This window comes from Somniosus microcephalus, chromosome 17 (assembly GCF_052327205.1).
Source record: "Somniosus microcephalus isolate GS21.2 chromosome 17, FLI_Smic_1.0, whole genome shotgun sequence".
Classification (NCBI taxonomy): Eukaryota; Metazoa; Chordata; class Chondrichthyes; order Squaliformes; family Somniosidae; genus Somniosus; species Somniosus microcephalus.
The window spans coordinates 25,803,478-25,819,457 of NC_141003.1; the positions used below are offsets into that span (position 1 = coordinate 25,803,478).

The 15,980-nt window shown below is 44.9% G+C and overlaps 1 protein-coding gene across 11 annotated transcripts in view; it reads left to right on the plus strand.

Annotated features, from left to right (window-relative positions):
* Positions 1-15,980, plus strand: part of lmo3 (LIM domain only 3) — a 69,556-nt gene that overhangs the window by 38,083 nt on the left and 15,493 nt on the right. The gene's annotated exons all lie outside the window — the stretch shown is intronic.

Below are 15,980 nucleotides of genomic sequence, written 5' to 3' on the forward strand. Positions count from 1 at the left end.
GGCCATTACTTGCTGTCTTCAAAGTACCACAGACTTTATAACACAGTTGAAATTGTAGCGTTACAAAATCAGATTTTGGTTTTAGACTTTTCTTTTGAAGTTCTTTAAATAATTGTTCCAGTCTTGATACTGAGGTAGTGGGTCCAAAGTGCTGCCAGCTTTGTACTCCTACAAATAGTGAGCGGCTGTCCCCGCTCCGAGGTTAGCCCTCGTTGAGGATTTGAAGCGAGCTCTTGGCTTGGATTGGGCCTAACCCTGGGAACATGCCAAAGTGGTGATTGAGAAATCTGGTGCATTGTCATTGTACAGCTGGTATTTAAAGGGATGTGGCCACATGTAGAGCAATAGCTGTTAGATGCAGCTTCCCAAAATTGGCGATTGGGGAAACTTTCAGTCACTGGACAAGTGATGCTGCTGCCTGAGGTGGTTGTGAGAAAGTTTGCTCTTTTTGGCATTTCAAGGTACTGTGGAAAGCAGAATATTATGCCTGGCAGGAGATGGCAGCATAGTCGACGCTGTGTACACTCTGCAATGCTTGGGGGCAGATACAGAAAAAGACAGCACAACATAAAGCTGCAAAGTAAGACTGCTCAACAGTGCCACTTAACAGGCACATGGTCCAAGCATGCATGCAACAAAATGTTGCCGATCAACCTGTTGACATTTACTAATGGCCAATCTTTCATATATTACTTACCACGCATATCCATGCTCCATGGTGCACGTTCAGTTACCATTGGAAAACCTTGGCATGTTTTGAGAAGGCTTTACACAAAATCATTGCAACACAACTTTAGCTGCATGGCATATTTGTCATATACTGCAACACAGGATTGGCTGCAAGTTGGGTACAAGCCTGTCGCTGTGTATGTGCTCCTTGAGCATGACTACACTGTGAACCAATACTCCTGACATGTTTACTGGCATGTTTAATTGACATTGAATATGAGGGAACAGCCCCTCAGTGGAGGAATTGCAAGCCCTTGACTACATTGGAAGAGGTGGCCCTGAACATCCTTGGATACAAGAGCATGGACAGCAAGAGTAGAGGACCGTGAAGCAGCAGACATGGAGCTAATACCACTTGGTTCTTGTTTTGACTTCTCCCTGATCACTCACTTAGAGCCATACACCAAAAAATCACACAAATGATGCAAGCTCTGTTTGAAGGCATATCTTGGAGCTAACATTCTAATTTCTGATGAGTCTTGGGATGTAGTTTGTTAGGGCTACAAACCTGCCAGCACCTCCCAACCCCTGTGTATGTCTCACCAACATTTCCAAGCACCAGCAATTTTTTTTAACTTATTATTCATTCATGGGATGTAGGTGTCGCTGGCAGGCCAACATTTATTGCCCATCCCTAGTTGCCCTTGAGAAGGTGGTGAGCCGCCGCCTTGAACTGTTCCAAGTCAGGATGGTGTGTGACTTGGAGGGGAACTTGGAGGTGGTGGTGTTCCCATGCGCTTGCTGCCCTTGTCCTTCTAGGTGGAAGAGGTTGCAGGTTTGGGAGGTGCTGCCGAAGAAGCCTTAGTGAGTTGCTGCAGTGCATCTTGTCGATGGTACATATTGCAGCCACGGTATGCTGGTAGTGGAGGGAGTGAATGTTTAAGGTGGTGGATGGGGTGCCAATCAAACGGGCTGCTTTGTCCTGGATGGTGTCGAGCTTCTTGAGTGATGTTGGAGCTGCACTCATCCAGGCAAGTGGAGAGTATTCCATCACACTCCTTACTTGTGCAATGTAGATGGTGGAAAGGCTTTGGGGAGTCAGGAGGTGAGACACCCACCGCACAATACCTAGCCTCTGACCTGCTCTTGATGCCACTGTATTTATGTGGCTGGTCCAGTTAAGTTTCTGGTCAATGGTGACCCCCAGGATGTTGATGGTGGGGGAATTCAATGATGGTACTGCCGTTGAATGTCATGTGGCGGTGGTTAGACTCTCACTTGTTGGAGATAGTCTTTGCCTGGCACTTCTGTGGCGCGAATGTTACCTGCCACTTATCAGCCCAAGCCTGAACATCGTCCAGGTCTTGTTGCATGTGGGCATGGACTGCTTCATTATCTGTGGAGTTATGAATGGCACTGAACACTGTGCAGTCATCAGCGAACATCCCCATTTCTGACCTTATGTTGGAGGGAAGGTCATTGATGAAGCAGCTGAAGATGGTTGGGCCTAGGACACTGCCCTGAGGAACTCCTGCAGCGATGTCCTGGGGCTGTGATGATTGACCTTCAACCACCACAACCATCTTCCTTTGTGCTAGGTATGACTCCAGCCAGTGGAGCGTTTTCCCCCCGATACCCATTGACTTCAGTTTTACTGGGCCTCCTTGATGCCACACCCAATCAAATGCTGCCTTGATGTCAAGGGCAGTCACTCTCACCTCACCTCTGGAATTCAGCTCCTTTGTCCATGTTTGGACTAAACCAGTGGAGAGTTTCCCCCCCGATTCCCATTGACTTCACACACACATCCCAAAATTGCAGTCAGTGAGCTTGAAGGTATGGCATTGGTTGAATGACAGTGTGCAAGTGAGAAGCAGCAAGTGCCAGGGGCATTGGGCAAATGGCTGTCATCAATAATGCTCTCTGCTGGAAAATGTAGCAGTGTGGTGAAACTGGACAGCTATGTCATGCTGCTGTTGCGTTTCAATGGGAAAGGAGATGAAAGTGCTGCCTTAATGACCTATCCATTGGTTAACTGTTTGATACATGTGTGGGCAGCACATTGACTGATATTGCGGGTGATCCCTATCCTAGCCTGGAAGGTGACGGAGATAGGAACTGAGAACTGTGGTGACCTTGACTGCTGCCAGCAGTTGCATCCTTATGGTGCCAGTTGTGTCTGTGAAGTAAATGATCTGTTCTGCAACTGGCTCTGTACGACCCACAACCTATGGGGTCTGATCTCCTTGGTCATTGCCAGCTAGATGAATCGGAGCCTACTGATGTGGTTGGTGGCATAATGGTAGGTCTGGCTCTCGTGGCTGCTCATTTATCTGCATTTGGGAGTGTTTTAAATGCCATCCCCATCATTAATTTTAATGGCATGCTGACCAGCATGGGACTGTGTAGTTTGCACTTGGATATCTTGATTGCTACCTGAGCCCTGATGAAAGTTTGTATTGTAACAGCTTTTCTTCCCACTTTTATCAGCTCTTCCTGTTCTGTTGAAGTACTGATCAATTATAGTCAGCTTTCGAATGATTTTGTAAGACTGTGTTGAACAGTTTTTATTTAGATATTCCAAACCCCTCTCCCAATTTTCTTTCAAAAAAAACATGCAAGCCCCCCGATGTGCACTTACCCGGCGCGCCGACAGCTGAAGCCTGAGACTGCTTGGAATTCCTGTCACTGGCCCGGTTCAGCTGTTGCCTGATCCAGCGGCGTAGTTAGTGCGATGTGCCGGCTGGGATCAGGTGAGCACTGGGCAGCCAATCGGGGGAGGGGAAACTTCATTCATGAGTTTGATAGTAAAAACTGTCAAACTCATGAAAACTACGGGCGCCCAAAACACTAGTTAAACTTTAAATAAAATTTTAAAAAACATCCCACTAATTAAATGAATTATAAATAACTTTTAAAAACTATTTTAAACAATTAATCAAATTTTTGAAAAAAATAATTTTTTAAGAAATCGGGTCTAAAAATAAACTTACCTTACTGTAAAGTCCTTAAAAACAATAAAGCTGTGGAAAAAATGTTATAATTTTAAATAATAGACCACTTACCTTTAAAGAATCAAGTCCTTACGTCTCCTTTTTATATGTCTAAAAAGTTCAGGCCCTTACACACGGGCAAACCTGTCAAAAAGAAGGAAGTTCAACGCGTGCGCGCAGAGTCCTGCGCGCACACAGAATCACAGAATCACAGAAATCCCACAGTGCAGATAGAGGCCATTTCGGCCCATCGAGCCTGCACCGACACACATCCCCACCCGATCCCCGTAACCCCTACACCAACACACATCCCACCCTATCCCCGTATTTAATCCCCCTAACACTAAGGGTCAATTTATCATAGCCAATCAACCTAACCCGCACATCTTTGGACTGTGGGAGGAAACCGGAGCACCCGGAGGAAACCCACGCAAACACGGGGAGAATGTGCAAACTCCACACAGTCACCCGAGGCTGGATTCGAACCCGGGTCCCTGGCGCTGTGAGGCAACAGTGCTAACCACTATGCCACCATTCAACCTCTGAACCCCTTGGAGGAAATGCCGGTTTCCCGCGCATGCGCTGTGCATGCTGAAATCCGGCACTTCCAACGGGCCCACGCGCGAGTACCCCGTCCGTACTCGCGCGTTGGGACTGGAATTACTGGCCCATTATTTTTAATAAAAACACACCGAACGGCCTTTGTGCTTTCTGAATTCTGAATTCTTTCACCTGTGGAGCTTATGCTTAGATCTGTGCACAGCACGATCCCATGCCAAACAGACAGGAGATTGCGCCATCCACTTGTGTATTTAAATTGACTTTACTATTTAAATGAAGTTCTTGGGGCACTGCTACTTAGATGGCAGGATGGCAATTTCCCAGCCCCACTGGCGCTCTCCATGACTCCAAATTCTCCTCCACTGTCTGCTGAAAGCACAGATAGGAAGTTGCCAATCTAACCATTTTGTTTGTGACCTTGGTGCTCATTCTGTTTTGACTGGGCCCAATTTTCAAGAACATTTTTAGCTGTCCTATTAGATTAGTTCAATTGGAACTTTTCTTTAAGCAAAGTCTCAGTTTAAGGAATGCCAATATGATGTACCATAAAACAGTACCGTAAAACAGAACCTAATATGCCAAGAGTCTAGTCAGAGGTGAAGGCTTGCTACTTAGGTTGAGCATTTTATCACTGAATCTGTAAAAGAAAGAATGAGCTTGCATTTATAGTGCCTTTCACATCCTCGGGCTGTCCCAAAGCACTTTGTAGTCAATGAATTACTTTTGAAGTGCAATCACTTCTGTTATGTAGGCACAGCAAGGTACCACAAACAGTAATGAGGTAAGTGACCAGTTAGTCTGTTCTGCTGTTGGTTAACAGATAAATGTTGGTCTTTTGAATTGTGTCATAAGATCTTTTACGTCCCCCCTAAACAAGCAAATAGGGCTTCAGTTCAACATCTTATCTGAAAGGCGGCACCTCTGACAATGCAGCACTCTCTCAGTAATAGATTATGTGCTCAAGTCCTGGAGTGGGGCTTCAATCCATGATCATCTTACCCTGAGGCAAGAGTGCACTCAGAGTCAGAATAAAACTGCTACTTGGGAATTCATAAAGTTACAATTAATGTGATGTCTTTGGATAAACTTTGAGCCAAAGAAGGTTTATTAGTGAGTAGCTGAGGGATACAGACCAGGCTGGTCCCCACTCTAGGCTGAGTTCACTAATCTCAGCAAGGGCAATGGCAGTGTGCTCCAGTTGTCCTCCGCATCCCTGAGTTGAGAAGAGGAACATTGGTTCGGGCTCCTGACCACTAGCTAGCGACCCCCTGCTAGAAGTGCTCTGGTACTCATTGTCCAGACTCGTGCATGAATCATTTCTCCCTGGGTGAGGTCCACCTGTGAACCCATACCAGAACAATAAATGAAGATCTTCAGGAGGAGGATGATTGGGAAGCAAACTGCTGGGGGAGGCATGTACAAAAATCTTCAGTTTGTTTACAAAAGAGCCCAATAAATGGGTGGCTGTGAACTGCAAAAATATGCCAGTCTATTTTGCTGAAAAATGCCTTGTTTTTCTCAATTAACAGTCATGGGACTTCTCCAGAAAAGTGCGATTACTAAATGATTTCACTGGAGGTAACTGGAAAAACTCATTACCTCTACAATAATCCTCAAACACTTCTCAAAGCTAATGAGCCCCTTAACAAGTGTAAATATAAAAGTTCTTTCAGTCATTCATGGACTGTGCAATTGTAATTGAAAAATGCTGACTGCTGTCTCAAACTCGAGAAGGAGTGTGGAAGGGAGAAAAAATGAGTGTTTAAAAGTAAGGCATGAATATAATTGTAAAGTAGTGGCATGTGATATATATGCACAGGAAGGAAAGTAGTTTATTTTCGTCCCCCTCAAGATGAGGGATGTTGGGGAATGAAACACTTAACATTTTTCCCATTTCGGGTACCCCAGTGTTAATCGGACATTCCTAGGTCAGATGAAGCACAGCCAGATGCTGATCAGAGCTCCACAATGTGCCTCAGCCCCAATCACGGGAGGCTGCCCTCCCCAAGTTTTAGTACTGAGTTTGGGGCAGTTCTGTGCTGTAGGCCTAGGTCCATTAGGAATGGAATTGAGAGCAAAAAAAATTACTTTGCACAGAATCTTTACACATGGGACATTCATCACATCCGTCAAGGCTGAAATTGAGCCCAGAGCCTGGAACTGCATGGCCTGTGTCTAACCCACTGCACCACCCAGGTCCCCCAATAGTTAATTGCAAAGAATTGACAGAGAGATGTTAAGGACTGACAATAGCAGGATTCTAGATATCATGTCTGTGCCTTGATGGCCGAGAGACTTTACCGCAACAAAGAATTTTCATGAGGCAAATGAATTCATTTCAATCCTGTTTAACTACAGGTTAAAATTAAAGTTAACGTACTATTGGAAAATGTAGGGTTGAGCAGGTGGTGGACCTCCAAAGATTAGGCCACGACCCCATAGGAACATGCTATTGAGCTGTTCAAGAGTGAGACCTTGGCAGTCGTGAAGCTCATGTGCTGTGCACTGTATTGTTGAGATAATCTGTGATTTGTGTAAAATGCTACATGAACAGTGGTTGGGCCCAAGCACATAATCGAGAACATAATGACAATACAGGACTGGTATAGATAAGTCTGCTTACGTACTCATTTTGTACAGTGCTGCTTTCATAGAGAATGGACAACACAGTTACCCATCAACCAAAACCAAAGTGTGCTACCCGCCAGAACACCAGCCACATTTAAATCAGTCATTGCCACAAATAAACATGTTTGGGAAGGATTCAATAGTGATGTTCAGGAGGAATTGCATTAGGCACCAAGCACTGTTAATAACCATCATTATCACTTGTGCTCTATTAAATGTCCATGGGGATACAAACTTTACTATGCCTCCTTTTGAAATTAAGGCCTAGAAATTCAGTGGGCTGCGCCACCAGTTAGCACCCAAAGAGGGCACTTAGTGGGTTTAGCGCCACTGGCCACGCCTCCCGCGAAATTTAGCGGGGCGCTAATGGCGGCGTTAGCCTGTAGCGCTGCGCCGCCACCGATGACGTCATCGGTGTGCGCAGCGCCCCGCTACCGCCCCGATCGCGATATTTGGTCGCGCCCCCTGCTGCAATTTGCAACCGGTTCAGGGGGGCCTACCTGCGGTGGTAGTGGCACTAATTAAAGGGGAGGTGCGAGGCGGCCATTTTTTTTGGTGGCCGCCTGCCAGCACCTCCTCGCGCCACCGTCCCCGGCCTCCTGAGCCGCCGCCCCCCCCCCCCCCCCCCCCCCGGGCAGTGCCGGCTGTGTCCCAAGAGCCTGGCACTTCTCCTCGGTGCCGGGCTCTTTTGCCGGCACTCGCGATCTCTGATCGCGCTGGTGCAGGCCCCTCCCCTTTTAAGAAGGGGAGGAAGGCCTGCAGTACTGCAGCGCGCCGTGCCGCAGCATGTGGCGCTGTGGCACTTTGCGTTGCGATATTGAGTTGCAGCGCCCCAAGAAGGATGCGGGGCGCCTCGAGCAGCGCCCCGCTTCCGTTTGGGGTGCAGAAACTGAATATCGGGCTGGCGCAAGCGGCTCCGCCCAGAGCAGTAATTCCGGCGCCCAGGCGGGGCGCCACCGAATTTCTAGGCCTACGTCTATTACAGAAGCAGGGTTTTAATAAGGAGCCACTTGCCTCTTTGTACACAAGTGATCCGGGTAGTGCAGGAAAGTCCAACGCCGAGATATTCGACGCCATCTGCCCATCTGAGTGTCGAGGAGCAACGCTTGTCTACAGTTTACAGATGTGTATATAGCAACTGCAGCAGATGCTTCGATTACACAGGACATAGACATCGGCGCATCTCCTGAATCATTCTCCTGTTTCTATAAAGGCTTTGGGATCCAATCCCCAATGTTCACTCATGGCTGCATCAGCTGTTGCGAATGAGAGCTGTCGTCCACGAGGGAGGGACTCAAATCTCTTAACCACTGTTCACACAGATGACAAAACATCCTAGAAGTCGCCTTCCAGCAGTGATGCGAGGAGTACAGCAGCAATTGGAGGCACTCCTGTCAGCAGCAGTCTGTGACACTATGTAACCTTGCACAAGTGATGGTTGGCACCATCTTATAATAAGCCACATTGAAGTTAGCAAAGTATCATCTCAACATTGATGCAGTCCCATCAGGATTAGTCAGATACAAGTAGTGAGCTTTCCGTTCTTGCTGCAAGTAGTCCATGGACTAATGCAACAACTCACCATTGCTTATCCTTCATCGAAGGAACACATAGAAGTAGGACAGCATGAAGAAGTTCATCGCAGAAGATACAAACGCACAAATAAAAATATTTTAAAACAAAAACTCGTATACAACTGCGCAAATTTTATTAAATTCATCCATCCACTTTTAACTGAATTTTCATCTTTAGTGCACCAAGTGCAGTGTTCACATATCAGGTGCACATGTTGGGAATTCACAATCCTGTCTTGCTCCATAATAATCTGATCATAAAATCACAGGGAGCGCACACCTGAGTTTCTGCTATGCAAAACTGGCTCACGCAATTGGGAGCAAGAAAGGTGTTTTATATTAATCAGTTTATATCTTGTAGTCCATCATTCTTGTGCAGAAAAGTGTTAGATGCCCAAAACTAAATATATACAGAATATATACAAAACCAAAGCAGTAAAGCAAATAGTCCCATGATTGTAAGTATGTCCAATACAAAGTAATGTTGCCCACATTCCGAGCACACTGTTGGTTCTGGGCAGTTAGCTCCTCGCAGGCATATCCCTCTGTCTGCAATGCTTTCTCGCACGGGCTGCAGCTGCCCTCTGTCTGTAGTAGTATTTTGCAGCATGTTGTTTAAAGTTTGTGGACCTTTTCTGGAATATTCTTCAAGGCCACCTCCCAGGCATGTCCATGCATCTAAAGTGAAGCTTCAATAATGCAAATGTCTGCCCAGTGTGTGGGGAGGGTGGGGGCCTTGGTTTGCCCACGTGCTTTGCTGCTGTTGCACTAGCATAGTTGTACCATATTCATGAGAACTGCCCCATCCTCCTTCCCAGAGTGGTGGTGTATTTCACTGCTCAAGAACAAAAGTTTCATGTGCCCTTCCCTCTGCATCCCCCAGGAACCATGTATTGTGGTGCTGGTCACTTGCCATTTGTGTGTTGATTGAGTAATGGCTGTTCCTGTTTAGGTAAAACCATTAGAAGTGATTGGCTGTGTGTGAAGCCTCACACCTTGAAGGTATCAATTTGGAAGATCTTTTGCTACCTGTGCTTTATTGCTGCATTGTATGCATATAGGTGGGTGTGTGGTGATGCAAGGTTCCTTAATGAAGTGCTGATCCTTTCATATTCCCTGTGAGCCCCTGCAAGGTTCCTATAAGATGCTGTGGTGACCTTCACTGTCATTGGTAATGCAGTGAGGATGGTTGACTATTCCTGCAGGTTCACTTGAACCAGATAGTCCACCTTCAAGCACAGCCTCCTTGGCAGAGTCTGAGACTCCTTGTGCATTCCTGTATTGTTATTCCCAGATAGCGGACTCTCGCACCATCTGATCTGGAACTGAATGCACTTTGGCAATCTTTCCTGTGTGTAATTATGCATTAGCAAAATAACAAGCAAAAATTGGCCCTTTCCTAATAGTATATCCTGCTGGTATCCCACTGGTTTTCACTCTCCTTTTTGTTTAACTAAACATTGGTTGATGGCCATTTCAATTCCATAAAGTCCAGAACCAGTAATTAGGCAAAAATAAGATTTCAGTTGTGTTGATATTAAAATGTTTTGTGGAAATAAATCTGGGAATGCAGTGGTTTGGATTTGGGCTTCATGGTATTGGATCATATTCGGTGCATCATTTGAAATCTGTGGTACAATCAGCGCTCCCAAGTGAGGCCTCAGTAATTGGTATAATGCAGAGCAGAAGGCGGCTGGAGGAATGATCTGGAGAGCTTCGCTACAGAGCCAACATAAAAAGACATTCCAAGAATCTTCACTGCTCTGACTGGAGGAAAGTAAGGGAAAGAAATTGAATCTCATTTTTCAAAATTCCCTGGATAGGAAAATTGTGGAGGGGGACACGCGTGACTTCTCGAGACTGGGATAAATGAGGAAATGATGGGCCAGTTAGTTTTACTTCAATTACCACTCGAGTCTAAAGTACAGAATGAAGTTACTATCACTAGAAAGTTCAGCAGCAGTCAGAGGTAATGAACAGAGCCCAGTTTGAGTTCATGTGCAGCACTCTGCTTTCCCCACGTGAGCAGGACATATTACTGCAGCTACCTGCTTATGTCGCTAGTAAAGATGGCCCCAATATTGGAAAACCCATTGCAGTGTAACGGTGTTTTTTTTGTGTAGTGGCTACATTTTGTTCCACCTTGAAACAGATTGAGAGTCTTTTTTTAAAAACTATTTTCTAATGTTGGCAGTCAATTCCTGACCTGAGACTCTGAAAAGTGAGTCAAATGTTTCCTGTGGTTTCAGATCAATTGCAAACATTTCCCAGATAGGAACTTAGTTAAATGTTGGAGCTATATGTTTAGTTTTAAAGCTTCTGATTAACATCTATTCATTTGTTAAAATCTTTGCAGTGTAGTTAATGTTCTTTTCCCACATTAAAACAATGACTACACTCAAAGTACTTCATTGGCTGTAAAGTGCTTTGAGACGTCCAGTGGTTGTGAAAGGCGCTATATAAACAAGTCTTTTTAACCTTCATTGCAATAATTTAGTGTAAACTTTGGGCTTTCCCAAAGGCACAATTTTTCTGGTGAGTAGCTAGGCCATGCAGTCCTGGAAGGTCACCGGTTCTATCCTCAGTTAGTTGACCTCGGCCACACTGACTGTAGGAGACACTCCAATTGACCTCAACTCTTTTGGGTCAGGGTGGCCAAAATGGGCCAAGCTTCCTGCAACTGTTTGCTCCTGAGCGAGCGACCCCTGCTGAAAAAGCATGTGTGGACATTGGGGAAGGACAGGATTGGTTCGGCTGCGATGTCTCGATGGTTAAAGGTCCCCACTGATGATCAGTGCCAAGTGTTCTCGTGAAGAATGGGCACTTGAGATATGGGACAAACTCTACCTCGGCAAGGAGCTCAGGCAGGAAGAAAGTTAATGGGAGATGGGGAGGGGCGAACTAAGTACAAACCTAAGTATGGTGTCATTTAGCTTGAGTATAAACAGAGCCAAAGATGGAATTTACATTGTTAAAAGTCCTCATCACCTAGGAATTCAATTGGTGAGATTGTTTCTTTTAGTGTTTCTGTTTTAGTTTCCACCGAGATAATAGAGACTTGGAGAGTCAAACTCCAATCAAAATTAGAATTGATCTGTGTTGATTATATACAAATAAAAACAAAATGGTTGTCTGCTTTTAAAAATTGCAACTTTGCTTCATTATTGAACACAGTATATGTTAGATGTACAAAGTACATGACGGAATACTTTAAATACTCCTTTATTTAATTTTAGTTTCGGAACTAATTTGTGATCCCCAGCACTGCTGTCCAGTTAGTGAAGCAGTGGAATTGCTGTCTTGACAGGCAGGATGACTGAGTTCACTTTTCTTATAACAGTGCTTTATAGCAAATAATCAAACTGCTAACAGTACATGCAGAAATACTGCGAATAGAGTCTGTTTTTCCCTGTGTGCTGGCAGTTAGGCTACATGATCAAAATGCAAACAGCTAATTTCAGTAACTAATTATATTCTGCAGTATATACACCATATGTTTCTCAAGACTGGAGGTGCTGCAGTGGCCCATTTCATATTGCAGTGCTCCCCAGTGTAATGTTGCCTGTTCTATGATTACTATTACCAGCACAATAGTAGGACAGCTGGAGAATTGCCACAACCATTCAATCCAGACCCTCCAATCTCCTTTGCCGTGGAAAATATGCGTGGAAACCTGCATAAAGGTTTTTTTTGTGTTGGCCCCAGATTCACTAGCAAACCTTGCAGCACAAAGATGCTGTAAAATGCCATTCAACATTCTGCAATGCCCATCTCAGCAGAACAAGCTCTAATTAGGGTAATTTTATAGAAAGAAAGACAGACTTGCATTTCTATAGCGCCTTTCACGACCACCAGACGTCCCAAAATGCTTTACAGCCAATGTAGTACATTTTGAAGTGTAGTCACTGTTGTAATGCGGGAAACACGGCAGCCAATTTGCGCACAGCAAGCTCCCACAAACAGCAATGTGATAATGACCAGATAATCTGATTTTGTGACGTTGATTGAGGGATAAATGTTGGCCAGGACACCGGGTATAACTCCCCTGCTCAGGATCTTTTATGTCCACCTGAGAGAGCAGACGAGGCCTCGGTTTAACGCCTCATCCGAAAAACGGCACCTCCGACAGTGCAGCACTCCCTCAGCACTGCACTGGCGTCAGCCTAGATTTTTGTGCTCAAGTCTCTGGAGCCAGATTTGAACCCACAACCTTCAGACTCTGAGGCGAAGGTGCTGCCAACTGAGCCACAGCTGACAATTATGAGGGTCACTCCCAGTATGGAGCATCGCCAGATGGAAGCACAGGTTGGAGATGGCCCTATAACACTATGGGGCTGTCCCTGCAGCTCATGCTTGCGTCTACCCAGGCTTTGGCCAAGTCTGGGCCATATTTGAAGGCAAACTTGGGTGGCAATTGACTTAGCTAAGGGTGGAGCCTTGCAGTATATCCTCTTATGTTATCATAAATGAGAAATGGTGCACTGTTTGTCTGTAGCTTTCTCAATAGTAGAGTAAAACATTGCAGAAATTCCAACTGAGGTGCTTTTTGCATGGTTTTCTAAGATCGTTGTTCTGTTATTCATTGTATCTAGTCAGGGAGTGCCAATTAGACCATCTATCTGGCTAAGTTGACCATATTTCTTATCAGTACGTCTAAACTAATTCTAGAAAATCTATTTACTATCACATTACAAATTCTCAGCTCTTATGAATTTTCGGTTTCATTTTCAACCCAATTATTGATTACAAGCTAAATAAACTCGAGTACAATGAAATTTGATGCTGTATCTGAAAGCTCTTCACCAGAGTGTACACTTCACTCTGCTATCTGTGGAAACTCAAATATAATTTTCCTTAAAACCAGTCTGGACTAGCCTGAAGGCCAGTGGAAATTATATATCTGTGATATTAGTCACTCACGTTCTGGGTATACACCATACAATCCAAAGGCTAGTGGTGCAAATGCATTGCAAAAATTAACCAGCCTTTTGACTACTTGTTTTTTTATCTTCATTGTGGCATCTAAGAGTAAATCTTCCACCCCATGCTCCTAGTTTGGAGCCTGATCCACAGGAGCACATACTGAGAAATGGCACGTATGCAGCCATAGTTTTCTGCTCATTATTTTTATTATCCAAAAATCATGGACTGTCCATGAGCAGTTCTCTGATATGTGCTTCTGGTGGGTGAGGATCCATGCCAAGAGCATATATAGAGTCATAGAGTAATACAGCACGGATAGAGACCCTTCGGCCCATCGTGTCCGCGCCGGCCATCAAGCCCTGTCTAATCTAATCCCATATTCCAGCATTTGGCCCGTAGCCTTGTATGCTATGGCATTTCAAGTGCTCATCCAAATGCTTCTTAAATGTTGAGGGTTTCTGCCTCCACAACCCTTTCAGGCAGTGAGTTCCAGACTCCAACCACCCTCTGGGTGAAAAAGTTCTTTCTCAAATCCCCTCTAAACCTCCCGCCCTTTACCTTGAATCTATGCCCCCTAGTTATTGACCCCTCTACTAAGGGAAAAAGCTCCTCAGCATCCATCCTATCTATGCCCCTCATAATTTTGTACACCTCAATCATGTCCCCCCTCAGCCTCCTCTGCTCCAAGGAAAACAAACCCAATCTGCCCAGTCTCTCTTCAAAGCTGAAGCGCTCCAGCCCTGGTAACATCCTGGTGAACCTCCTCTGCACCCTCTCTAACGCGTTATGTGTTAACTTTACCCTTCAAATATTTCCTACAACATTTATTAGTAATTTTAGTGGCTTTCACTTACAAACAAGGGCAACTAGGTTGATGAGGACTGGGGTGACGGAACCTGGTGCGGAATAGGATGTGAGGAGTGGTCAATGAAAGCACAGAGATCGTGCGCCAGCAGGTTCAGTCTGAGCAAACAACCAAAGGAAGAGATGGAACTGGGTTAGGGTGCCAAGCTTTTAGCAGAAGGTGAACAGGATTGTGTTGGTCTTGCCTATGTTAAATTGTAGAAAGTTCTGCCTTATCCACAACTTCAGCAACCTTTCACTGGTAATGTAACTAAACATTAATCTCTGCAGTGTGTGTTTGAAAAACAACTTGGGAGATAGTTGTTGAAGAAATCCTTTAATATGCCTGATGGGCAACCACATCTTTGGGTGGGCTTCCAAATTAGATGAGTCTAACTGGCTACCAACATAAATGTCTGCAACTCATCTAAGAATCTTAGACTCTCTGCCTCTATAGTGAAATCACAAGCATGTTTATAAAGAACACATTTGTGCTTTTGCTTTTAATGGCTAAACAGCAGGAATCTTCCCATCTTATTGTTCTGGGTTATCTTTATCTCCTTGTCCCCTTCTCCAGGGTGCCTTTACTCACCCAACCAATCTGTATCTGCATCTACCTTCCTGCCCTTCGTGTGCTGAAGTCCTTGTTCTTGTTACTGTTACTTGAGCAGTTCTATACTGCTCTTGCAGTGATTTTCTCGGGACTACCACTGGGAGGCAGTGTCTTACCTATGATGTACAGGAGGTCTATTCCTTTAAAGTGAGAGTAGGCCTGTTTCACATGGCAGGGGGCAGCTGGGATAGCCACACCTTCCTGCCTCTGATTGCAAAGGTAGGGATAAATAACATTTAATATGGAATGGGAGCAACTGGGATAAAGAGTGGCTCAGTTAAAGATACATCTGGTAGACGTGAGTAGATGCCGGATAACAAATAAAAATTTACTTTTTAGGGAGATAATGCCTCATTTTTTGTACCACTTTCTAATTTTATTTTTGCAAATAACCTAGATTTTTTTTTTTTAACACTTTAGGTTGCATATTAAATCCCTCAGTGCAGTAGGTGGTCATAGAGTTATACAGCACAGAAAGAGGCCCTTCGGCCCATCATGTCTGCGCCGTCCATCAAGCCCTGGTGCTTCTGGCCAAGCTGTGGTTAAGACACTTTGTTCGGGCAGTGTGTGGGTTTTGCTCCATCACTGGTTACACCTGACCGCTGAGTGTCTGATGCTGACACTGGGTGTCTGAACTGAGTGAGTTTCATTTCCCAGCGGTAACATCCCTCACCTTTTGTCTCTCAAAAAAAAATTCACCAAGAAAATTCCCGAGTGACAAATATGGGATTTGACTTGGTATGGCCTACAGTGTTGGTTTTAAATCAGAATGAGTTAGTGCTCCCAAGGCACCCTGCAGAGGTGTTGGTCTTTTTAAATAATGTAAATGAGAATTCTAGCATTTACTGTTGCCATACAGCAGGGTTTGCTAAACCCATTCTTGCAATGGGGGTGGCGGAAAGCCATATAAAATGCAGGCAGCACAATCGGACTCCAAGCTTGTGCCATTTGGGTTCACATTTTTAAGGCCTGTGATTCACACTGCTTGCTCTGGAGATTGAGAGCTATGAAGAGATCATGATTGCTGCATCAATTTCTGCTAGTGTTGCCCCTCTCCCAATGAACGAGTTAATAGTTTACCCTCTGAAAGTACAATCAATTTTGGAAAATGTGTTTTGTGCTGCAATGAAGTGCGTCTCACGTATAATCACACAGCTCCAAAGGGGGATATTCGGC